At 45.0% G+C, this 26,411-nt stretch overlaps 1 long non-coding RNA gene across 2 annotated transcripts in view; it reads left to right on the forward strand.

Moving 5' to 3' along the window:
• Window positions 1-1,124: 1,124 nt before the first annotated feature.
• Window positions 1,125-26,411, forward strand: part of LOC132540413 (uncharacterized) — a 36,968-nt gene continuing 11,681 nt past the window's right edge. The window contains exons 1-4 of one of the 2 annotated variants that reach the window (XR_009551602.1): window positions 1,125-1,671; window positions 1,907-2,015; window positions 3,476-3,579; window positions 18,529-18,654. This is a non-coding gene — a long non-coding RNA (uncharacterized LOC132540413). Of the gene's footprint in view, window positions 1,672-1,698; window positions 2,016-3,475; window positions 3,580-18,528; window positions 18,655-26,411 lie in introns of those variants that run through there. The other variant, XR_009551601.1, reaches the window with a different exon arrangement.

Here is a 26,411-nt window from a genome sequence, read left to right on the forward strand (position 1 = left end):
GCTTATGGTGGTGCTGGAGACTGAACTTGAAAGCTTAGAGCTTTGGGCATAAAAGTCTTTTTGAGGATGACAGAGGACCTAGTGGGGGTTGTATTATTATATGGAAAACTGAGAAATGTTATGCATGTACAAACTATTGTATTTACTGTCTAATGTAAAACATTATTTCCCAATACAATTTTTTAAAGTCTTTTTTGCACAAGCACTGTATTATTTCCCCTACCCTGTTTTTTCCACCTTTTGACTTGGGAATCTCTAGTGTCCTTTCACTGTGACAGGATTCTGTGACCGTGAGCTTGTGAGCTGGTTCCTGTGAGCTTTAATAGCTCACAAGTGACAAAGTGCATGACGTCCAGGGCTTAAGGCACATGGCCCAAGAACACTGATGAAAATGAAAGAGTCTCAGTGCACAGATAACCCGCTTTGGGTTCCCTCCCATTCTAAAGAAAAACTGGGGTTTTTTCCATTCAAAAACTCCATTCTAAAGAAAACTGGGGTTGCGGGGTAACTGTCCACTTTTCCTATTGTACCAGCCTCAAAAAAAAAAAATCTATTTAAGGTAAACCTGCTATGGCCCACTGTCTGTGCAGCAAATAAATCATGCTTATGGAAAAAGATGATTAAATTTTCCGTGTCTTCCCTTCGGTCTGGGACCCGAAGATCTAGCGAGCATTAAATATCTTTCCGTGCTCTTCCTAAGCCCAAAAGTGACAAGGTGTTTACACAAGTTTTTATGTCGTCTGAGCTTCGTCCTGGTTCTGCTTCCTCCCCTGTGTTTCTTCCGCGGGAGAGAGAGAAAAAAAGAGAAAGAGAGATCTGCTTCGGACTGCCTTCAACTTAAACAGAACCCTGGGGCGGATTGGAAACTATTTATTTGAAAAATCGTAATTCACAGTTTTGGTGAACTGCCCCCAGATTTATGGATCTCTTGGGGCGCGGCCGCAGTAAATCACAAAGAACCGGGTACCCCCAACCCCTCCCGGCTAGGTCCCAGCAACTTTACCCAGGCGGGAGTAGGGTGCTCCTGGGCGAGTCGTCCCTCGGCGCCCCTCAGCGCCCCGCAGGCCCCGCAGGCTCCGCACCCCCAGCCCAGGGCAGTCCGCCGCGTGCAGGCCGGCAGGTGGGCTTCATTCGGGCTAATGAACCCTGTGCGGTGCCGGTTTACTGGGCTCTTTGGGGGGAGTCAGTTTAAACGTGTCAGGCTCTGGGCGCGCAGCAGTTTCTGGGGGTGAGTGCGCTCTGGCGGGTTCGGAGTGCCGTGCGGGGAAAGGAGAGGTCGCCAAGGTCTCCAGGCAGCCGGGTCTGACCGGGTGCTGCTGCAGTCCCAGCGCTGCCGCTGCCCCCTCGGGAAGGCAGGTCCAGCCGCCGACTGCCCTTCCAGCTCGGGACCCTACCTCTCCCCCCGACCTCAGCGGAAGACTCGGCCTCATGCACCGCAGCTGGGAAGGGAGGTGCGGGGCCACCGACTGCCCAGCCGCCGCCCGCCAGCGGCCTCGGAGCTGAGCACCGACTCCCGCTGCTTCTCCTGCAGCGCCTCCCTGGAGCAGGGCTAGCTCCCACCGGGGCTGCGCGGCGGAGCTGAGCGCGGGCATCACGGGGCGCCAGGGTCTGGATCCCACAACCCCTGGAGCGGGGCCACTGCGGAGCCGAGAAGCCACCGGGTCCCGGCGGGTCAGAGGCAATCAGGGGCAATCAGGGGCAATCAGGGGCAATCAGGGGCAGGGTGGGGGTAGGGGAAGGGAGTTAAGGGCGGCGGGAGGACGGAGGATAGATGCGGCTAAGGGAGTCCAGTCTCTCGGACACCGGGCGCCTCTAAGGAAGGTGCGCTGGTGGGACCAGGCGTCCGCAGGAGCCCTGGGCTCCGGGCCAGGTTGGGGACACAGCTGCCCCCGTCACCATCCTCCAGGTGAAAATGCGGTTGCTCGGAAACTAAGCCCGCCTTGAGGAACGGTCGGGCTTTCCGTTTTGGGATTTTCACAGGACCAAGTCACATCCTTTTCTCCTAAGGCTCAATTGTAAGCACACACTTTAAAAGGGGAGAAACAAAACAAAAGCTATTTAATGTAGACACTGGAGAAACGCTTAGCTCTGACGTTGAGCAGAATTGGCAGCCTCTTCCCTTCTTGTGGGAGAGGAGCTAAGTGCTCTGAGTGTTTTGCTTTTTTCCATTGAATTTCTAAATCTCCTGGGGTCGCCTTTGTCTCTTTAATTTAACAAGGGGGTCCTCCCTGGAAAGTCAGGGTGAGGAGGCCTGGCTTCCGAAGGCGGCAGAGTAGGGAGACTGGAAACTTGGCAGCCCAGACTTTTGATTCTTTTCATTGTCATTGTCCTACAGTTTCCACACGATGTCGAAGAAAGCTGTTCAGGAAGGGAGGAATGAGATTAGTAAATGATGGGGAAAGCAAACACACACACACACACATACACACACACACACACACACACACACATACACACACACACACACACACACACACACACACACACACACAGTGACTAGACTAAAGAAAGAGATGCATTTTGGTCTTTCCCTGTGGGATTATCAGAGCAGGTGCCTTCCAGAAAGCCTGCATGTACCCCACTTCCTGGTGTGCCCCTTGGACTCTCACCTCCTCACCCCCACATACAGGAAGGAGCACCAGACTGTTCTGATTCATTCCCTCCCCGCCCCCCCATACTCCAGAGCAAGGCACAAAGTGGATGTGTCCAACCTGGTCACCAAACTCAAACCAACCACTTGGAGGCTGGTTCATTTCCATCCATGCAAGCCAAGTCTCCCAGAAGTCTATAAAAATAAGAACAACAAAGGTGGCAGGAGAAGAGAGGACAGACAAAACCGCCTAGAAACCAGAGCAGAAATTAATTCAATTCTCTCCCCTTCATCTCCGCCATAAACCCCACAAAGGAAATCAAATCTTTCTGTGCCTGTGTATGGAAACCCATCCGTGTAGCAAGCTCGCCAAAACCCATTATGTCTCAAACTGGGTATCCTAATTGAATGAGTCTGAGTGTCCCTGGTAACCAGGCACCCGCCAAGGCAGGGTTTTCCAGGGGCATTTGCCATAAAGCCTGAGAGGGGAACGCAAATGAGAAGACCTCCCAGTTCATTTTGCTTGTGGAGAGGGATCTTTGTGGAGTCCAGGGTGCCAGCAGATGGATTTTCGCATCCTATGCCCATTTATATTAAGAGCCTGCTCCTCAACAGCCAGCCATTTCCCCCCAGTCACTCATCTGAAATATTCCTTGTTTAACTTCAGATCTGACAAATGATGATAATCTGGGAGAAAGTGAGGTAGGGAAGGCTGAGGGCTGCCAGGTTGGGCTGTGGAGGGATGCCTGGCTGAACTGAGACAGGGCTGCGATTTGTAGGGTTAAGATGAGGCACTTGAGCAACTGCTGGGAAAGAGGAAGCTGCACAGAGCTGCAGGCTGCTTTTTCTTAGGAAATGTGCCACTTGCACTCCCCTCTCTCACAGGCTCCCTGATTTACAGCACCTGCTGAAAACATGCTGTGATGTAATTAGCTGTGGCACTGGAGAACCAGAGAAGAGTAGAGTTTGTTCCAATCAAAGGTAAATATGTTTGTCGTCATTAAGCTACTCCATCCATTTGCGTTTTATGGAGCTAAGTTTTAAAAAGCACCACGGTTTTTGCCACAGTGGGAGCATCCTAGTAATAAGTATTTGTCTTGAAGTTTAGTGACCATCCAGAGACTCTTGATGAATTGTATCGTATTGTATTACCAGAGCACTGTTCAGCTCTGGTTTGTGGTGGTGCTAGGAACTCAACCCAGGACCTCAGTACCTAGGGCATGAATATCTTCTTGCATAGCCATTATGCTGTCTCCCTTGACTGGAATGTTTTCCATGAGAAGAGTAAGCACTGAGTTTGTATTTTCAGTAAAGCTCTCTAGTAGATTCTAGTATACAAATAACATTTTTTGTTTTTTTCTATTTGTTTGTTTTGATTTTTAGAGAGAGGCAGGAGAGAGAATGAAAAAGTGCAGTGTGGGCTGGTCTTGAACTTTATTCATACATGGCAAAGCAGTATACTATTCAAGGGAGCTATGTCACTGGCCCAGAAACCCTGTTTTGAGGATACAGCTTACATGATTAAGGTAGAGACTCAAGAGTAACCAATTCACTGAGAAATTATTTTCCTTATTAGTTATGTGATTGCCACAAGCTCACTATATATACACACAGTTAAGTATAATTCATGTCAACTGTGGAAAATTTAGAAAATATGGGAAAGGACCAGGTGGTAGACACCTGGTTGAGTGTACATGTTATAGTGTGAAAGGGCACAGGTTCAAGCCCACTCATCACCTCAGCAGGGAAGCTTCTGAGAAGAAGAGCAGTACTGCAGTTATCTCTCTGTCTCCCTATCTTCCCCTTTCCTCTCAATTTCTCACTGTTTCTATCCAATAAATATATATTTTAAAAGATGAATATATGGGGAAATTTGGAGGTAATACTTTCTCTGACCTAACAAGCTACTGACTAGTTTTCTCCACAAATCCTGCAGACTCCCAAGGGAAGCAAGGCTCTTATCTCCTGCCCTCAGCCCTAAGCATATGCCAGGTCTGCCCAAAAAGATCCACTGAAAGAAACAACTAGTTATCTGAAGCCATGGGACACAAACTGACCTCTAAAGTCACTCCCACCTCAAACATTTTGCATTTCATTCCCTACTCTCAGGGGGCAAAATGTAATTGCATGAACTCAGATAGATTTGTAAGTGGGGCTCCTGACATTTGAACATGTGTATGTTTTCTTCTCTGTGCTTTGTCACTTGATCTGACAGCTTTCTGCTGTCTCTGATATTAGCTCAGAGCTGTCTTTGCCTTAGGCAGCTTAGCCAGCAATTCAGGACTGAGCAGCCAGCCCCACCTTGTGTCCCAGCCAGGCCCAGTAGAATTGTGAAGACTCTAGAAAAACTGGAGAATGGTGTGTCACAGCCCACCAAATGTACTACTCTCTCTCTTGAAATGAGACAGAAGCCCCTTCCACCTAGTACACAAACAGCAGCTGCACCAAGCTTTCACTGAGCACTTCACATATTTCTCATTTTATCCTTGAAGCAACACCCCATTATACAGATGTGGACTTAATGCCCAAGGACATTCAGATGAGAGCTTGAAGAAGGAGGGGTCAGATTACATCTCCCAGACACCAAAGTTACTGCTTTTGTTTTTAATAATTTTAGGAGGTGTATGGATTTATTCCCCAAGGAGGAGGGCAGAGCATTGCTCTGGCAAGTGCAGGGCTAGGGCTTCATACACAGGAGCCACACTCAGCTCCTGCATCATCTTCCCAACCATAATCCTTGCTCAATCACTACAGTCATGTGGGTCTCAGGGTGGAGCAGAAGGCTAAACGTATTTTTATTTCTTTTTTTTTTTAATTTAAGAAAGGAGACATTAACAAAACCATAGAATAAGAGGGGTACAATTCTGCATAATTCCCATAACCAAATCTCCACATCCCATATTTTTATTTCTTGAAGACTATTTGAACAGCAATAAAAAATTCTCACTGAAGAACATAAACGCCTTTCATGCCTGAGGCACCAAAGTCCCCAGGTTCAATCTCCAGTGCTAACATAAGCCAGAACTGAGCTGTGCTCTCGTTAAAAATAAATAAACAACATAACGTAAACCTACCAGCAGAATAAGGCAACTATGTTTCATTCCCTCACTTCAAATATTTGATTGGTTCATATTTATGAGAATGAGTAGCCAGAACGGTACCTGAGATCAAACTTGGGACCCCAGACTCTTTCTACAGAACAATCTTCTGCTACAGGATTCAAGTTCATCATCACTAATACCAACAGCAGCTAATAGATGTATCTACACAGGTGACTTGTGTTAATGAGGTTAGAGACCCATAATGGAGAGTTAGCTGCCCTATTGATGATGTGTGTTTGCACCTAGCATAGAATCTACACAAGCAAGTTCTCTGTCTGTGTTTGGTGAGAGAGTGAGTGGGTAGATGCTAATTTTCTTGACATGGACCATTCTGCATCTGTCACTTGGTGGGTGCCAGGAAAGCTGTGGTTTTCAAAATAATCTTTTCCTCTGAGAGAATGAGCACCTATCCAGATGACTGGATAAAAAAAATTACAGGACATATACTCAACGAAGTATTATTCAGAAATTTTAAAAAGATGATTTTGTGTCCTTTGGGATAAAGTGGATGGAATTGGAGAAGATTACACTTAGTAAAGCAAGTAAGGAGGTGAAGGACAATTAAAGAATGGTTTCACTGTATGCAGAATATGAAAATGATATGTGTGGACATTGAAAGCATATATTCATCAGAGGAAACTTAGGCTGTCAGTGTGGTTGGTTACAGAGAATTGAGTATATGAATGTGAAAAAAAATTACCTGTTTCTAAGACTGTGTGTTTACAGTCAACAGTAAAATATAGTAGTTTGTACAGGTGTAACATTTCTCAGTTTTCCACATAACAATTCAACCTCCTCTAGATCTTCCTCTGCCATCATATTCCAGGACGTGAACTCCTCACCCCCACCCCAGAATTTTACTTTGGTGCAATACACCACAACAAATTACACACACACACACACACACACACAGAGAGAGAGAGTGAGAAGGGAGATATCATAGTAGTTGTAGCTCTCCTAATGCTTTGATACTCTCATGTGATGCCAGGGCTTAAACTTAGATTGAATACATGACAATGCAGGTCTTGTACCAGTGAGTTATCTCACCAGACCTAAAAGATTAACTTTGGTATTTTACTACTAAACTTTATGCAGACTTTATTCAGATACATCAATTTTCTTTTTTTACTTATATACCCCACACACACCTCCCACAGGATTCAACGCAACAGACCACTTGGCATTTGTCACAATATTTTTTTTCAATGTATTTCTTCCTTTTTAAAGATTTGTTTACAGGAGTTGGGCGGTAGTGTAGCGGGTTAAGCACACATGGTGTGAAGTGCAAAAACTGGCATAAGGATCCTGGTTTGAGCCCCAGCTCCCCACCTGTAGGGGAGTTGTTTCACAGGTGGTGAAGCAGGTCTGCAGGTGTCTCTCTTTCTCTCCCCCTCTCTATCTTCCCCTCCATTTCTCTCTGTCCTATCTAACAACGACAACAATAGTAACTATAACAAAAAAAAAAAAGGGCAACAGCAACAAAAAAGATTTGTTTACTTATGTTATGAAGAGGGGGAGAGGGAGAGAGACTGAAGGATCACTCTATCATAGGCAGTGCCAGGGATTAACCTGAGGTCTCACAATTGCTCTGCCTACTGAGCCACTTCCCTGATTGCTATAATTAAAAACTAAATTTGGGACTGGGGAGATAGTGCCATCGGTAACACAACAGATTTTCATGCCTAAGGCAACAGTGATTCTTGGTTCAAAATACTTTAATCCAGAGTTGAGCAGTGCTCTGGTGTAAATTAATGAATAAAGCTGGCTAAATAGCTCACTTGGATAGTGAACTACTTTGCCATGTGTGCAACCCAGGTTTGAGCCCAGGCCCCACTGCGCTGAAAGAAACTTTGGTGCTGTGGTCTCCTCTTTCTCTTTCTGCCTCTACATCTCTATTTAAAGTAATAAATTAACCTTAAAATTTAAAATAAGGGTGCATGATGATGAAGGAGGATCTAGGCTGGGGGTGAAAGTATTTTGTAGAAAACTGAGAAATTTTATTTAATTTTTTAAAAATATATTTTAAAACATTTATTTATTTATTTATTTATTCTGTTTTGTTGCCCTTATTGTTATTATTGTTGTTATCCTTGTTGGATAGGACAGGGAGACATGGAGAAAGGAGGGGAAGTCAGAAAAGGGGAGAGAAAGATAGATACCTGCAGACCTGCTTCACCGCTTGTGAATCTACTTCCATGCAGGTGGAGAGCCAGGGGCTCCAACCGGTATCCTTACACAGGTCCTTGCACTTTGCACCACCTGCGCTTAGCCCGCTGTGCTACTGCCCAACTCCCCAAAAATATTTTTATTATCTTTATTCATTTATTGGATAGAGTCAGCCAGAACTCAAGAGGGAAGGGGGTGACAGAGAGGGAGAGAGACACCTGCAACACTACTTCACCACTCACGAAGCTTTCCCCCTGCAGGTGGGGGACCAGGGGACTGGAACCTGTGTCCTGCGCATTCTTTTTTTTTTTAATTCCCTTTTGTTGTCCTTGTTTTATTGTTGTAGTTATTATTGATGTTATTGTTGTTGGATAGGACAGAGAGAAATGGAAAGAGGGGGGGAAGACTGAGAGGGGGAGAGAAAGACAGACACCTGCAGACCTGCTTCACCACCTGTGAAGAGACTCCCCTGCAGGTGGGGAGCCAGGGGCTGGAACCAGATCCTTAAGCTGATCCTTGTGCTTTGCTACTGCCCGACACCCAGCCCTGCGCATTCTAACATGTGCACTCAACCAGGTGCACTACCACCTGGCCCCAACTGAGAAATTTTACCAAGTACCAACAACTATGTCTACTGTAAACCATTAACCCCCCCAATAGAATAATAATATTAAATGCAAATAAAGGCATACTCCAAACTAAATATACAGTCTCAAATATTTCTGGGGCCCAGAAGAATGGTCACTTAGTATAGCATCTGCCTTATCTGGCATGAGGCCTGGGGTTCCAACCCCAACACCACACAGGAGCACCATAGACAGCACCAAGGAGGATTGTATGGATGGTGGAACAGTGCAGTGGTGTCCTTCCTCTCTCTGTGTCTCCTTTTTTTTCAAATGAAAAAAAAAAAAAAGAAGGCGGGGGAGATAGCATAATGATTATGCTAAGAGACTCTCATGCCAGAGGCTCCAAGGTCTCAGGTTTAGTCCCCTGCATCACCATAAACCAGAGCTAGGCAATGCTCTGGTGGAAAAAAAAAAGGGGGGGGGGACAAGTGTTGGTACACCTGGTTGAGTACACATGTCACAATGTGCAAGGACCCAGGTTCGAGCCTCCAGTTCCCACCCGCAGGGGGAAAGTTTTGTGAGTGGTGAAGCAGTGCTGTAGGTGTCTCTCTGTCTCTCTTCCTATCACCCCCCTCCCTCTTGATTTCTGGCTGTCTCTATCCAATAAATAAATAAAGATAATTTTTTATGTCTTTTTTTAGATTTTTAAATTTGTTATTGGACAAAGACAGAGAGACAAAGGGGGAGATAGAGAGGAAGAGAAACAGAGATGCCTGCAGATCTGCTTCACTGCTTGTGAAGCGACTCCCCTGCAGATGGGGAGCCAGGGGCTTGAACAGGGATCCTAACTGGTCCTTGCACTTTGCACCACGTGCGCTAAACCCACTGCGCTATCGCCCAACTCCCCAAATAAAGATAATTTTTAAAAAACAGAGAAGTCATTCAGTGGCGGTATTATACAGAGTGAGGCCCTGGCCCTAGGCTTATTTCCCATCATCACATAATATAAATAACAACAGAATAAAATATAATTTCTCTAAGAAGAGACATCAAATAAGAAAAGTGCCTTAGGGTGCCAGGCAGTGTCTCAGCGGGTTAAGTGCACGTGGCGCAAAGCGAAAGGATCAGCTTAAGGATCCTGGTTCTAACCCCCGGCTCCTCACCTGCAGGGAAGTTGCTTCACAGATGGTGAAGCAGGTTTGCAGGTGTCTATCTTTCTCTCCCCCTTTCTGTCTTCCCCTCCTCTCTCCATTTCTCTCTGTCCTATCCAACAACAACATCAATAACAACAATAATAATAACTTCAACAATAAAACGACAAGGGCAACAAAAAGGAAAATAAATATTTTAAAAAGAAAAATATTTTATTTATTAAAAATATCTTATTTATTTATTGGATAGAGACAGAGAAATCAAGAGGGAAGAAGATAGAGAGGGAGAGAGACACCTGCAGCACTGCTTCACCACTTGTTTTCTTCTTGCAAGTGAGGGCTGGGAGCTTGAACCCAGATCCTTGTGCACTATACTATTTACATTCAACTGAATGTGCCACTGCCTGGACACACCCCTCCCTCTTTTTTTTTTTTTTTTTTTAAGAAAGATACAGAGATGCTATGTCATGCTATATCAGGAAGGGTTCAGACTCAGTACTTTATGCTTAAATTATTTGTTTGTTTGTTTATTTATTTATGAGAGAACCAGAGCATCACATTGGCACATGCAATAATGATGATGCATGCTTCAGAGTCCAACACTTTATCCACCACACCATATCTTTTTTTTTTTTTTAAAACAAAACACCACACCACCACATTTAAAAATAAATAAATAAATAAGAACAGAGGGCTGGGAAGATAACATAGTGGTTATACAAAAGACTTCGTACTTGAGGTGAGGAGTTAACAATTTCACATGACAGAAAGTGAAACTACAGTATCACTCATCCCAGTACATTATTTGCTGGGAATTGAGTAAGGAGGCCCATGTTTGTAAACTGAGAGCTCTATCAGCTGTGCCATTTCTCTAGCCACTAATTCCTTTTTTTTTTTTTTTTTTTTTTTTTGTGGTCACTGGCACTTCACTGTGAAGTGAAGAGAGAGAGAGAGACAGAAAGAAGGGGAAGTATACCAGAGTTCTGAAGCTTTCTCTAGTGGAGGTCTGGGTCACACACAAGACAAAGCAATGAAGAAAAAAAAAAAAACTATTTGAGCTTTTTTACCAGATCTAAAAAAAAAAAAAATTATATGAGTAGGAATGAATTAAGAGGACATTAGGGAGCAGGGGTAGATAGCATAATGGTTATGCAAAAAGACTCCCATGCCTGAGGCTCCAAAGTCCCAGGTTCAATCACCTGCACTACCATAAACCAGAGCTGAGCAGTGCTCTGGTAAAATAAATAAATTAAAAAAAAAAAAAAGAGAGAGGACAATAAGGACATAGTGCATGATGGTAGAGGAGGGCTTAAGCACACTAGGTAGAAAGAATGTCTTGTCATTTTTTTATAGTCTTTTCTTTTTTAAAATTTTTTTATATTTACTTATTCCCTTTTGTTGCCCTTTTTTATTGGTGTAGTTATTATTGTAGTTGTTATTGATGTTGTTATTGATAGATAAGACAGAGAGAAATGGAGAGAGGAGGGGAAGACAAGAGGGGAGAGAAGATAGACCCCTGCAGACCTGCTTCACCGCCTGTGAAGCGACTCCCCTGCAGTTGGGGAGCCAGGGGTTCGAACCGAGATCCTTGTGCTGGTCCTTGCGCTTTGTGCCACGTAAGCTTAACCTGCTGCACTACCACCTGACTCCGAATCTCTTGTCATCTTTAAATCCCATGTTTGAGCCTTAACACCACATGGGAGGAAGGTCTAGTACTGTGGTCTCCCTCTCTCTCTCTCTCTCTCTCTGGTGTGCCTCTCTCTCTCTCTCTTTCTCTCTCTCTCTCCGGTGTGCCTCTCTCTCTCTCTCTCTTCCTCTCTCTAGTCTTTCTCTGTATGTGTGCACACATACCTGTGTGCCTCCATAAAAACATTTATTTTCGGGAGCCGAGCGGTGGCACAGGAGGTTAAGCGCACATGGTGGAAAGCGCAGGGACCAGCATCAGGATCCCAGTTCAAGCCACAGGCTCCCCACCTACAGGGTGTTTGCTTCACAGGCAGTGAAGCAGGTCTGCAGGTGTCTGTCTTTCTCTCCCCCTCTCTGTCTTCCCTTCCTCTCTCCATTTCTATCTGTCCTATCCAACAACAATGATAGCAATAACAACAACAATAATAACAACAATGATGACGATAAACAAGGGCAACAAAAAGGGAAAAATTATAAATAAATAAATAAAAACATTAATTTTCTCATAGTTCTAGAGAGCAAAAGTATAAGATTAAGCTGTTGGTAGGTTTGGTTTAATTCTGTGGTCTTTCTCCTTAGCTTATAGACAGCCATCTTCTGCCTTTCTCTACACACAGTTCTCAGTCTGTATGTTGTTTGTTTCTTATTCCTTTCTTCTTAACTATAAGGACATTAGTCACATTGAATTTGGGCCCACCATATGACCTAATTTGACTTTCTTTCTTTCTTTTTTTTTAACTTTCATTTTGTTTGTATGTTTTCTGACTGAATGAAAAAGTGGCCTGGGGCAAGGCCTTGGTTCTACTAAATAAATAGATAAATATTAAACAAACTGAGGAAAATAAACCAGAGTCTGTCTCATGAAGTAAGGCTAGGTGCTACTTGTGTGAAACTTTCCATTCAAGCACACAGTATGTCCCCATGGTGACTGGAGGCAGCCCTGGATTTCCAGGCTGATATTTCCAAGTGTGTGGCTCCACATCCAATTTCCCATAGGGGCAACAAGTGAAATCAGGGGTGGTGCACCCAGTAGAGCAAACATATTACCATGTGCAAGGATCCAGGTTCAAGCCCCCAGTCCCCACCTGTGAGGGAAAGCTTCTCAAGTGGTGAAGCAGTGCTATCTATAGGTGTCTCTACCTCTCCTGCTCTATTTATCCTCCATCTACATTTCTCTATTTAAAACAAACAAATAAATAAATAAATGGCTACTGGGAGCTATGCATTTGTAAGCCCAGTAATAACCCTGGTGGCAATAAAATGAAATGAGGAGGGGCGGGCAAGGAGGGAGAAGGGGAAGGAATGAATCAGGCCAAGGAAGGGTGTTTCAAAAGTCATCTACCTGCCATGTGCCAGGTGCCAGATGCAGACACAAGGGCCAGAGAGGAGAGACTCCCCCAAGGTCACACAGCAGCACTGAGCCCCACAAGGTCAGGGTTTCTTTCCCTTTTTGTCCCACCCAGAGAGACCTGGGAGGCCCAGGATCTTGCCACGCAGCCTGGGCGACATGACTCTGGAATGTGTTGGGGAAACAAACCGCCTTCCCTTCCAGGCCCGACAGGCCAACAGGCCTAGGTGTGGCCAGAAAGGCCTCTGTTTATCTCTGGCCGCCTCTGTTTTGTTTGGTCTGTCAACTCCAGCAGCAAAGTGCCCCCAACGTGTGAGGCTTGATAAAGGTGGGAAGGTAAGAGGGTGGAGGTGGCGGGGCCTCTGGGACCAAAGCAAGAGGGAGGTCCCACTGCCTCTGCTTCTGTGCCTTGTTTCCAGAGGCTGGGAACCACTTGCCTTCCTTCAATGGGTGACCAGGGCCAAGTCCCTAACTTTCCCTGGGTGGTTTGCCTCCATCTAAAGTGGGGTGGGTACAACTTGGATGTAATTTGGATGGCTTAAAGTTTGCAAAACTAATTTCTCTCTTCCTTTTATGTGGTTGTATAACTCAAAAATATAGCAGCCCAGGAGGTGGCTCAGTGGCTACAACATTGAACTCTCAAGCATGAGGTCCCAAATTTATCCCTGGCATTGCATGTACCAGTATGATGTATGCTTTCTCTTGTGTTAATAAAAAAAAAAATACATTTTTGGACCTAGAAAGCGGTGGCACAGTGAGTAGGGTGCAGAGCTTGGAAGCATGAAGTCCCAAGTTCAACCTCTGGCATCCCATGTACCAGAGTGATGCTCTGGTTCTCTCTTTACTTAACTCTTTAAAGAGTCCTTTTGTACACCATTATGTTATCAACCCTTCCCCCTCTTTCCTTATCTTGAATTAATAAATAAAATTCTTAAAAATAAATAAATAAGCAGAGGTCAGGTGATGGTGCACCTGTTTAAGTGCACATGTTACAATGTGCAAGGACCTGGTCCCACTTGCAAGGACTTTCATGCCTGACACTATTGAGGTGCCAGGTTCAATCCCCAGTATCAACAAAAGTGAGAACTGAGTAGAGTTTCTCTCTCTCCTCTCTACCTCATTTAAAAAATAAAGGAATTAAAAAATAGTTTTTTAAAGAGTTAAGGAAAAGTTTTGTGAATGGTGAAGCAGTGCTGCAGCTGTCTCTCTGTCTTTTTCCCTCTCTCACTCCACCTACCCTCTCAGTTTCTCTCTTTTAATTTTTTAAAATTATCTTTATTTTATTTACTGGATAGAGACAGCCAGAAATATAGAGGGAAGGGGTGGTAGAAAGGGAGAGGTAGAGAGACACCTGCAGCCCAGCTTCACCACTTGCAAAACTCCCCCTGCAGGTGGGGACTGGGGGCTTGAACACAGGTCTTTGCTCATTGTCATATGTGCACTAAACCAGGTACATCACCATCTGGTTCCCCCTCTCAATTTCTCTGTCCTATCAAATAAAAAAGAAAGAGAAGGGGGGAGAGAGAGAGAGAGAGAGAGAGAGAAAGCCACTGGGAGCAGTAGCTTCATCCTGCAGTCACTGAGTCCCAGCAAAAATCCTGGTGGAAAAAATTATTTATGAGGTCTAGGAGTGGTGCAGTAGATAAAGCACTGGACTCTCAAGCATGAGCTCCTAAGTTCAATCCCCAGCAGCACATGTACCAGGGTGATGTCTGGTTCTTTCTCTCTTCTTATCTTTCTCATGAATAAATAAAGAAAATCTTAAAAAAATATTTATTGGGCCAGATGATGGCACACTTGATTGAGTGCACATGTTACAATGCATAAGGACCAAGGTTCAAGGACCTGATCCTCACTTGCAGGGGAAAAGCTTTTTGAGTGGTGAAATAGTGATGTAGGTATATCTCTCTCTCTTCCTCATATCTTCCTTGATTTCTAGCTATCTCTATCAAATAATAAATAAAATATTAAAAAAGAAGGAAGAACTGAAAAAATATTTATGAGAGAAAAAGAGTAGAGAGAGAACCAGAACATCACTCTGGCATATGTGGATAGAACTTGAGACCTCATGCTTGATAGTCCAATGTTTTTTTCTATGGTGCCAATTCCCAAATTGCTATTTTTATTGGGGAGGAGTTAATGGTTTACAGTAAATACAGTTGTTGATGCATGTGTAAAGTTTTTCAGTTTTCTGCAAACTAGCCTAGGTCCTCCTCCACCATCATGCACCTGGACCTGAAAGCCCCAGAGTCCTTTACTTTGGTGTAATAAAGTTATTTATTTATGAGAGAACCAGAGCATCATTCTGGCACATATGATGCCAGAAATTGAACGTGGGACCTCATGCTTGAGAGTCCAACATTTTACCTGCTATACCACTTCCCTGGCCTCTCAAGCTCTCTTTCTGATGCCTACCATGACTAATTGCAGATGTAGCATTAAAGTGCACAACTCAGTCTTCCCATCTCCCTGTGTGGCAGTTGTTACTGCCTTCCTAGTCACAGAGGAGGAAGTTAAGGCCCAGAGAGGCTAAGTTGTTTGTTTTAGGTTGCATGGCTGTCCAATAGTATTTCTGGGAGTCCAGTTTTGAGCTCCAGTCTCTGTAACCACAAAACCTTGCTTTTAGCCACTCCAATATTCGAGTTGTCTCTATGTGGAGATGAAAGCTGATACGGGCAATAGTCCCTCTAAAGCACTCTAGTTTAGCCACACATGCAAAGCACTGGTGCCTCTAGAGCCTGGGGTGCAGGCTCAGGAATAGAACCCAGGATTTGCCAACTATTGTGGTGTTAACATGGCAAGTCCCCTAAACTCTCTGGATCTCAGTTTCTTCATCAAATGAAGAGTCAGGATTGCCTAGGTAGGTCTGTGGGAGCAGGAAAGGAGGTCCTAAAAAAAGTTTTCATCCAGGGACCCAGCATGCAGCTAACACACAATAGCTATTCCTAAATATTGTTGCATTGTCACTTCCTGTCACACAGGAGGATGATGGTGGAGGTGATCCTGGGCTTGTGTCCTCACCTATATGGATTCAGGAGGGACCAACAGAGGTCTAGGCCAAGGCAGATGGGCTGTGCCAGGCCTCAGGACAGTGCCCTGTCTGCAGGGGGCAGCAGCATCCAGTCCCGGGTGGTTGTGGCCATTTGAGAATCTGGGTCAGAACTGCCAATTACTGGAGTTTCCAAGGAGAGCAGGGAACCTTGGTTGTGATGAGAAATCTCCCTGTTTTCAAGATGTTTTAACTTAAAACACGTGCTTAATGCTGACTGGGCCAAAGCAAACACATCCATGGTCGGATGTGGCCTTGTTTGGCAACTCTGAGTTAGAGGCCCTGGCTGGAGGTATGAAGGCAGAGGGTGTCTGATGCTGCTTCCATTTTTGGCTCCAGGTGACTTCCCAGATTCAGAGTGAGCCATTGGGGGCTAAGACCCCACCCTCCACTGTGTAAGATGTTGGGATTCATGGGGGACCCTTGTCACCACCTATGTGAGGTAAGGATAGAGGGCAGGTGTGTCTGTGCAAGTGTGTGTGTGTGTGTGTGTGTGTGTGTGTGTGTGTGTGTGTGTGTGTGTGTGTGTGTGTATTTTGAGAGGGGTAAGTGGAATGGCCCAGTTTAATTCTCAAAACTGGAGCCCTGATGTCTCAGGGTATTTGTTTCTTTGATTCCATTGTTTGATTTTCTTCTCCCTAGAGAGCTCCCCCACTGCCTTCAACTTCAGAAAAATAGAGACAGAGATAGAGATAGAGATAGGGATAGGGATAGGGATAGGGATAGGGATAGGGATAGGGATAGGGATAGGGATAGGGATAGGGATAGGGATAGGGATTTGAAGAAGACCACAGCACTACTCCATCTTTCATGGAGTTCCTCCCTCACCCTCCACCAAGAATGGTGTTCCCATGTGGTCCAAGGACTCAAACCCAGGTCCTTACATGTTCCCTTTTGGGTGAGCCATCTCATAGCCCCTCAGAGTAGCTTTTATTTCTCTCTTCTTTTATTTTTAATTTTAGTTAAAAACTGAGATATTATATATATATTTTTTTTTTAAAAGATTTTTTAAATATTTATTTATCTATTCCCTTTTGTTGCCCTTGTTGTTTTATTGTTGTGGTTATTTTGTTGTTGTTATTGATGATGTCATTGTTGGATAGGACAGAGAGAAATGGAGAGAGGAGGGGAAAACAGAGAGGAGGAGAGAAAGACAGACACCTGCAGACCTGCTTCACTGCTTGTGAAGCGACTCCCCTGCAGGTGGGGAGCCAGGGACTAGAACCAGGATCCTTAAGCTGGTCCTTGCACTTTGTGCCATGTGCATTTAACTCACTGTGTTAAAGCCCTACTCCTGATACATTATATTTTATTTATTTATTCATTTATTGGATAGGGACAGAAAGAGAGTGAGAGAGAAAGGAGAGATAGAGAGGGAGACACCTTGCAGCACTGTTTCACCACTCACATAGTTTCACTCCCACAGATCAGGACTAGGGACTTGAACTCAGGTCCTTGTACATGATAACATATGCTCTCAACATATGCACCACCACCCAGCCCCCAAGATGTATTTATTCATTAATATGAGAGGGGAAGCCTTAGCATCACTCTGACATATGTGATGCTGGGGATCCAACTAGGGACCTTGTGCTTGAAAACCCAGTACTTTATCTACGCTGCCACCTCTCAGGCCTTCTTCTTTCTTCCCTCCTTCCCTTCTTTCTCTCTTCCTTCCTTTTGTAATATTTTATTTATTTATTGGGTAGAAAAGAGATAGAAACTGAGAGGGGAGGGGGGAAGAAAGAGAGAAAGAGAAATACCTGCAGCATTGTTTCACCACTCAGAAACTTCCCTCCTGTAGGTGAGGACTGGGAGCTTGAACCCTGGTCCTTGAGCATTGTAATGTGTGCACTCTGCTCCATGTGCCACCACCCAGCCGTTTGTTTGTTTATGAGAGAGAACTAGAGCATCACTCCAGCACATGCAATGCTAGGGATCAAACTCAAGGTTCCATCACTTTATCTAGTGCACCATCTCCCAGACCACCAGAGTAGTTTTTTCTTTTTATTGATTTCTGTTGTAGAGTCAGGAAAGACAATCACATATGTCTTGAAACAAAAGAAAGACTGGGATGGAGTTCAGGTCTCCTCTAAGGACTGCCCAGGCTGTACTGTCAGGAGAGTTGTCAGACAAATGATCAGGATGCCATGACAGCATCACAGGCCATTCCCAGAGACTCTGGGTGAGTGCAGCTAGATGGGACTGGAGACTATGAATTCTAGGGCACCTGGGAAGTTCCCACACAGCTGGATGCTCCTTAGGCTATCCCTGGAGTCAGTGGGTAGAATCCAGCAGCCCCTGGGGGAAAGCATGGGAGTGGGGGCCAGGCTATGCAGCGGAACTAGAAGTCACCCCCACCCCTCCCAGGTCCCTGGGCACCCTCCCTGCTGGGCTCCTGCAGTTTTCCTCCTGCTGACAGATGTTACTGTTTTCTTATACCTCCAATTAAACAAAAATTCCTGTCAGCAGTGGACAGGCCTAATGCATGGAGGAGGCATTAACCAGACCTGCAACTTGACCCAGGACTGTGGCCCCTGGGCCCAAGGAAAGATCCCCACAGCCACCTCCCCTGACTGGACTCCCCAGGGCTCCACAGACCTGGTGGGCATTGTGTCTGCAGAGGCCTGGGCAAGCAGGGTCTAGTCACTCTGGCACCTGGCTAGCTCTTCAGCCCACAGAGACAGCCTCCCTGAACCTCAGGAGGGTCAGAGCTGGGAAACCAAGGAACAGAGAGGTGGAGGGCATGCCTGAGTGACTCAACAGGTAGGCAGAGTATCTGCTAGCTGGAAGGGACTGGCCACCCCATGGATGGTTTTCTAGGAAAAGGCCTGCAGGTAAAAGAGACTTAATTCTCTTCCGGGTGTTCAGGTTCTGAGATGACTGACTTTGCACTTCCTTCAAAACCTCCTATTGCCTGTCTCCCAAAAGCCCACTTAGGACCAGGCCCCTGAAGAGGAACCCAAGGGAGCAAGCTCCAGTGCTTTACTTTTGCAGGTAGGGAAACTAAGGACCAGAGAAGGTGAGGCACTCAGATTCAAACCCTGGTCTTGGCTTCCCTCACAAACATTACCCATTTGTTACACAATTACTTTGTCTTTCACCTCCTGACTCATTTGGCTTAGCATAATCACCTGGGGTTCCACTTACTTTGTCACAAAAGGCAGAGTCTGGAAAGGGGCTCAGAGGGTAGAGCACATTCCTTGTGGATATGAGGCTCTGGGTTTGGTTCCTGCCTCTGTATATGACATGATCTCTCATAAAATACATTTTAAAAATATATATGCATTTTTATTGTTTAGGCCAAAATATTATGCCACTAGTGGTTGAAACCCATAAAGTAAGCTGGTTGCTGCTCTTGCAGCCCTCAAGGAATCTGCAGTACACTGTTTTCTTTTTCTTTTTAAATATTCAATTTATTTTATATTAATGAGAGAAATGCAGAGGGAAAGACACAGAAACACCAGATCACTGCTTGGCTCTGGCTTATGGTAGTGCTGAGAATTGAACCTGGGAACTTAGAGCTTCATGCATGAAAGTTTTTTGCATAACCATTATATGTGGTTCCCAGTCCCAGTCCATGATGTTCTGGTCCCTCATTCCACTCATCCCAGTGCTCTTTTGTCTTTCAGCCTTGGCACCCCAGTTATGTTTTCTCTCTCACTCTGCCATAGATTGCCTTCTGAAGGTGGTGGCTTTAGAATCACAATGGCAGCACATGAGGATCTTACTGAGATGCTTTCCAAATCATGGTGACATTTTCTCTGTCTTCTGGTTCCTGCCATGAGATCAAAACATGTCTTCCTTTTTAATTAATTAATTAATTAATTAATTTGCCTCTATGGTTGTTATTGGGGCTCAGTGCCTGCACTATGAAACACTGCTCTTGGAGGCCTTTTTTTTTTTTTTCATTTTGTTGCCCTTGTTGTTATTGCTGTTATTGTTGGGTAGAACAGAGAGAAGTTGAGAGAGGAGGTGCAGACCTGCTTCACTACTTGCAAAGCAACTGCCCTGCAGGTGGGGAGCCAGGGGCTTGAACCAGGATCCTGGAGTCAGTCCTTATGCTTCATGTCATGTGCCTTTACTCCACTGTGCTACCACCCAGACCCCTGTTTGTTTGTTTATTTATTTATTTTGTTGCCCTTTTTATTATTATTGTTGTAGTTATTACTGTTGTTGTTATTGATGTCGTTGTTGCTAGATTGGACAGAGAGAAATGGAGAGAGGAGGGGAAGACAGAGAGGGAGAGAGAGAGATAGACACCTGCAGACCTGCTTCACCGCCTGTAAAGTGACTCCACTGCAGTTGGGGAGCTGAGGGCTCAAACCGGGATCCTTACCAGGTCCTTGTGTTTTGCGCCACATGCGCTTAACCCGCTGTGCTACACCGCCTGACTCCCTGTTTATTTATTTTTTACCATAGCATGTTCAGCTCTGGCTTATGGTGGTGCAGGGGATTGGACCTGGGATTTTGAAGCCACAGGCACGAGAGACTGTTTGCATAACCATTATGCTATCTACCCTCTGCCCAATTTAATTTATTTTTTCTTTTCTTTTCCTTTCTTCTTTTTTCCTCTTCCTCTGTTTGGGCCTCCTCCTCCTTTTTATAGCCTCCAAGGTTATTGCTGGGACTCAGTATCTACACGTAGAATCCACTGCTCCTGGTGAGCCTTCCTTTCTTCACTTCCTTCCTTTTTTCTTTCTTTCTTTCTTTCTTTCTTTCTTTCTTTCTTTCTTTCTTTCTTTCCTTTCTTTCTTTCTTTCTTTCTTTTCCCTTTTGTTGCCCTTGTTGTTTTATTGTTGTAGTTATTATTGTTGTTGTTATTGGTGTCATCGTTGTTGGATAGGACAGAGAGAAATGGAGAGAGGAGGGGAAGACAGAGAGGGGGAGAGAAAGGGAGACACCCGCAGACCTGCTTCACTGTTTGTGAAGTGACTCCCCTGCAGGTGGGGAGCTGGGTGCTTGAACTGGGATCCTTAATGCCGGTTCTTGGCCTTTGCACCACATGCGCTTAACCTGCTGTGATACCTCCCAATACCCCCTCTTCTTCTTCTTTTAAAAAAATATTTTAATTATTTATTATTGGATAGAGACAGAGAAATTGAGAGAGGAGGGGGAGATAGAGAGGAAAAGCAACAGAGAGATACCTGTAGCCTTGATTCACCACTCAAGAAGCTTCCCCCTGCAGGTAGGGACCAGGGACTTGAACCTGGGTCCTTACACATTGTAGTTCTTTATTTTTTTATAGGACAGAGAGAAATTGAGAGGGATATAGAGAGGGAGAGAAAAAGAGATATCTGCAGCCCTGCCTTACTGCTAATGAAGCTTCCTCACCTGCAAATAGGGAGTAGGGATTTAAACCCAGGTCCTTGAGCATGTATGCTCTACCAATTGCAGCAACATCTGGCTCCTTTATTTATTCACTTAGATAGAGACAGAGAGGCAGACAGTGAAAAAGTTCACAGCACCAAAGCTTCCTTCAGTGCAGTGGGGGAAAAGTTCAAACCTGGGTTGATGCACATGGCAAAGCAACGCACTATCCAAGTAAGCTAGAAAATACATGCTTTTTGAAAGGTACACGTTTGTGTTTAATTTAATTTAATTATTTACCTTTTTAAAAAATTATTTATTTATTAATTAATGAGAGCGATAGGAGGAGAGAAAGAACCAGACATCCCTCTGGTACATGTGCTGCCGGGGACTGAACTTGGGACCTCATGGTTGAGAATCCAGTGCTTTATCCACTGCGCCACCTCCTGGACCATAATTTTTATTGCCATCAGAGTTATCTATAGGGTTCAGTGGCAGCATCAAGAATCCACCACTCCTGGTGGCCTTTTTTTTTTTTCCTGTTTTGTTTGCTTGTTTATTTTTAGATAGGACAGAGAGAAATTGAAAAGGTGGAGTGAAAGAAAGGGGCAGAGGTAGATAGCATAATGATTATGCAAAGAGACTCATATCTGAGGCTCCAAAGTCCCAGGTTCAATCTCCTATACCACCATAAGCTAGAGCTGGGCAGTGTTCTGGTAAAAATAAATAAATAAATAAATAAGTAGAAGAAGGAAAGATAGACACCTGCAAATAAATAAATAAACAAATAAATAAATGGGAGGGGGAGAAATAGACACCTGCAGACCTGATTTGCCACTCATGAAGCACATGAAGTGTCCCCCCTGCAGGGGACGAACCAATGGGTTCGTGTGCTTAACTGGGTGAGTTACTGCCCAGCCCCCCCCCCGTGTTTTATTTGTAAAGAAATATCTCTTTATCAATGAGAAAAGAAGAGAGAGAGAACCAGAACATCACTCTGGCACATGCACTCCTTGGGATCAAATTCAGAACCTCTCACTTAAGAGCCCAAAGCTGCTTTACTCATTGTGTTGCCTCCTGGATGCAACTTCTTATTTTCTAACAGCTGAGGAGTATTCTGTTGGGGGAAAAAAATACCACACACACACACACACACACACACACACACACACACACACACACACACACACACTCAATCAGAAGACAGTTTTGGGGAGGTACTTAGTGGCCAGTCTTAGGGAGGAACAGCTGACTAGCTGGTTCTATGAGGCACTTGGTGATCAAGGTCAGGCTGTTCTGGTATGTCCACTTCATCCCTCTGGGCCCCTTCCCACCTCTCACACCTCAAGTCACACATGCCTCGCCCATCCCAGCTCTGCTTTGTACTCAGACCCTGCTGTTCTTCTGCCTGCACTGCTTTCCCCAGCCTCAGCTGGCTTTTGCTCCTAGTTCATTGTTGTTCCAACTAAAATGTCACCACCCTAGAGAAGTCTTCCCAGCTGACCTGTGTCAGACAGCCACCCCTTCTACTGGCCCCCCATCATTCCTTCCCATCTGCTGATTTGAGGCCTGCTCAGAGATAACTGCTGTCAGCCTCATTTTTCTCCATTTGCACCTATTCTCTCATATGTCCCTCCTGCCCAGTGACAAATGCAGAATGCAGAGTAAACAAATGAATAAACAAGTGACCTGATGGGGCATAAGCTCCTTGATTTGAGTGTCAGAAACTTGGCTGTGATGGAGACTGGGCCTCCTCATGGGTGATGCTCCATCACTGAGAGGTGTGCAAAACCTCTGCTCTGGCACTGATGTGCTCTGTGACCCATGGGAGGCTGCTGCCCCTCTCTTGAGTCATGTTATCTCATAGGTGTGGTGTGCACAGTGGTGCTGCCTAGTGCCCAAATCTGCTGTCATGATAACCTGCAGTGCTATCAGCAATCTAGCCAGGCCACCAGACAGTGAGTACTCCTGGCTGTGCCATGCCAGCTGTGACACAGGGTGGGAGGCATACACTGCCTGCAAGCCCCTCTGATGGTGACTCAGAACCCCTTGGAAACAGCACTTGCATGAGTGCCCTCAAAACCTTTCTCCCAAGCACCCAGAATGTTATCATAATACACAGTCTTTAAGACTGAGTTGCTTCCCTGATGTTGCTGGGGAGATGAAAGGGGAGACAGAACATGGTGGACCTAGTTCTCAGGAATGTGGTGCCCAAGTGCCCCTGGGGAACCAAATGAGGAGAGTTGCATGTCTTCTAGTCTTGAAAAAGGGCTTCATGGAAGAGGTTGCACCTAAACTGCACCTGGCCAAGCAGGTAGGTGGGGATGCTTTGTTCATCTATCTGTGGGTTGACTAAGATGTGTAGTGAGCACCTGATGGGGCACAGGGGCTGGACAAGACTCCTGATCCTCAACACCCTTCAGCCCACAGTGGAACAGATATGGTTAAAAAAGAATAAACAGAGGTACCCAGGGGATACCTCTGGGGGTATGTGTCTGAATGAGCTGGGAGCTGGAAAAAGAGGTGTTAGGAGACCTAGATGACAGTTTCACTTTTGTGACCTCCCACTGTCCCTCCATGTCTGTGGTCCATAAACACCCATTGAGGACATGATGTCACAGTCCCAGTGCCTCCTAACTCTGTCCTTGGGCCTCCAGACTCCCAGACTCACTGCAGCAGAGAGGAAGAATGCCCCTGGGGCTGGTATGTCCAGTGCAAATGGGACCCCCTGGCAACATAGCACAGGTCTCCTGTAAAACAGCCTGCTTTCATGTGTGGTTATGACTGTGTGTCTCTCTCCCACCCCTCCAACCTCCCACCCCCAGATGCCGGGCCTCCCAGAGAGCCAGCTACAGCAATGTTCATGTCTGTATGGCTGCCATAGTTGCTATTATCATTATTTATAGGTTCTTATTTATTTTATTAGATAGAGGCAGAGAGAAATCGAGAGGGGGATAGGAGATAGAGATGGGGAAGAGAGACACCTGTAGTACTGCTTCATGAATCATGAAGCTTTCCAAGGGCACCAAGGCCTTTAATCTGGATCCTCGTGCATGGAGATGTGTGCAGTCTACTGGGTATGTCACTTCCTGGCCCCATTTGATAATATATAGATATATAGATAGAGATAGAGATAGAGATAGAGATAGAGATAGAGATAGAGATAGAGATAGAGATAGAGATAGAGATAGATATAGATATTGCCTCCAGGGTTATTGCTGGGGCTTGGTACCTGCACCATGAATCCACTGCTCCTGGAGAAAGGAGGAGAAAATAGAGAGGGGGAGAGAAAGATAGATACCTGCAGACCTTCTTCACCACTTGTGAGGCGAATCCCCTGCAGATGGGGAGCTGGGTGCTCGAACAGGGATCCTTTTGCCTGTCCTTGCCTTTGCACCATGTGCACTTATCCCACTGTGCTACCGCCCAGATCCCTATTATATGTTTTTTAAAGCTATATATATAGTTTTCCTCTTTCTCCACCTCCACTTCTCTCCACTAAAAGGCACTTTCACTCCCTTCTGAGGTTTATTTATTTTTTCCAAGATTTTTTAAAATAGTGATTTATAAGATTGTAAAATTACAAGGTATAATTTGTTATTTTGTTTTTACCAGAGTACTGTTCAGTTACAGCTTATGGTGGTGCTGGGAATTGAACCTGGGACCTTGGAGCCTCAGGCATGAAAATCTTTTCGAAAGGATGGGCATAAGGATCCCGGTTTGAGCTCCCAGCTCCTCACTTGCAGGAGCATCGCTTCACAATCGGTGAAGCAGGTCTGCAGGTGTCTATCTTTCTCTCTCCCTCTCTGTCTTCCCCTTCTCTCTCCATTTCCCTCTGTCCTACTCAACAATGACAACAACAATAATAACTACAACAATAAAATAACAAGGGCAACAAAAGGGAATAAATAAATAAATATTTTTTAAATCTTTTTGCATAGTTTCTATCTATCCCCAAAACAGCTGTTCTGTAAGTCATTAACCTCCCAATAAGATGTTTTCAACTTTTTTTTTTCTCTAGAGCACTGCTCAGCTCTGGTTTATCATGATACTAAAGATTGGACCTGGAACCTCAGAGCCTTAGGCATGAAAGTCTTTTTGCATAATCATTAAGCTGTCTCCTCAGCCTCCTTTCTTTTATTTTTAATTTTAAAAGGCAAGCCAAGCTACTTGAAGATGGCACTGTGAATAAAGTTTTGGGCTCTCAAGTATGAGGTCCTGGGTTTGATCCTCTATTTTATATATGCCAGAGTAATACTCTGGTTTTCTTTCTCTTCCTCAATAAAATACATATGTATTTTTTAAGGCAAGCCATTTTTAATTTAATTAATTAATTTATGATAGCTACTGAGATAAATTGGGGGGAAGTATAGAGGAGGAGAGAGAGATACACTGTTTCATGGCTAGTGAAGCTTCCAACCTGCAGGTGGGAACTGGAGTCTTAAACCCTGGTCTGGTCCTTCTATACTATAATGTGTGTGCTCAACCAGGTGTGCCACTATCCCCATCAAGTTATTTTAAAAATGAGGTTCAGTGTGGTTGAATCCAGGGTCTTACATGTGTGCTTTGCTACTGAGCCACCTCCCTGGCCCACTTTTTAAAAAAATTATTATTATTAACTAGGGCTCATTTTCTAGTTTCCATTGCTTCTGGGGCTCCCCAGCACCCCGCCATCACACAAGGTGTGGATGCACCATTCCCTATTTTTGCTCTTCAGTTCTCAACTCCAGTGTATATGTGTATCTGCCTCTACATAGAGGGACCCAGGGGAGCTGTTCTTATGTTTCCAGAATCATCAGGCAAGGAGCCTCCATTGCAAAAGTCCAATGAATTTTATCTTGACAGAAGATAGCCTCTACTTTTTCATATGGTGGGGGTGGGGAGGGGGTCCTCAGAACCTCCTCTCTGCCACCTTCCTTTCTGTAGAATAAAGGACTAACTGCACAGGCTCAAAGGTTCTGACTTTCTTTTTCATATTTATTTTATTAATTTATTATTATTTTTTTATTCAGCCAGGGATATTGCTTGTGCTCAGTGCTGACACTACAAACCTACTTCTCCTGGTAACCATTTCCCCCGCCCCACCACCATTTTATTTGATAGGACAGAGAGAGATTATGAAGAGAAGAGGGGAATAGAGAGGGAAGAGAGGGGGCTAGGTGGTGGCACACTTGGTTGAGTGCACATGTTACAGTGCACAAGGAGCCAGGTTTGAGCCCCCAGACTCTACCTGCAGGGGGACAACTTTACCAGTGGTGAAGCAGGGCTGCAGGTGTCTTGTCTGTCTTCCCCTCTATGTCCCCCTTCCCTCTTGATTTCTTCTTTTTTTTTTTTGCCTCCAGGGTTGTTGCTGGGGCTCAGTGCCTGCACCCCGAATCCACTGCTCCTGGAGGCTATTTTTTTCTCTTTTGTTGCCCTTGTTGTTTTATCATTGTTGTGGTTAT

The sequence above is a fragment of the Erinaceus europaeus genome, chromosome 9 (assembly GCF_950295315.1).
Source record: "Erinaceus europaeus chromosome 9, mEriEur2.1, whole genome shotgun sequence".
Classification (NCBI taxonomy): domain Eukaryota; kingdom Metazoa; phylum Chordata; class Mammalia; order Eulipotyphla; family Erinaceidae; genus Erinaceus; species Erinaceus europaeus.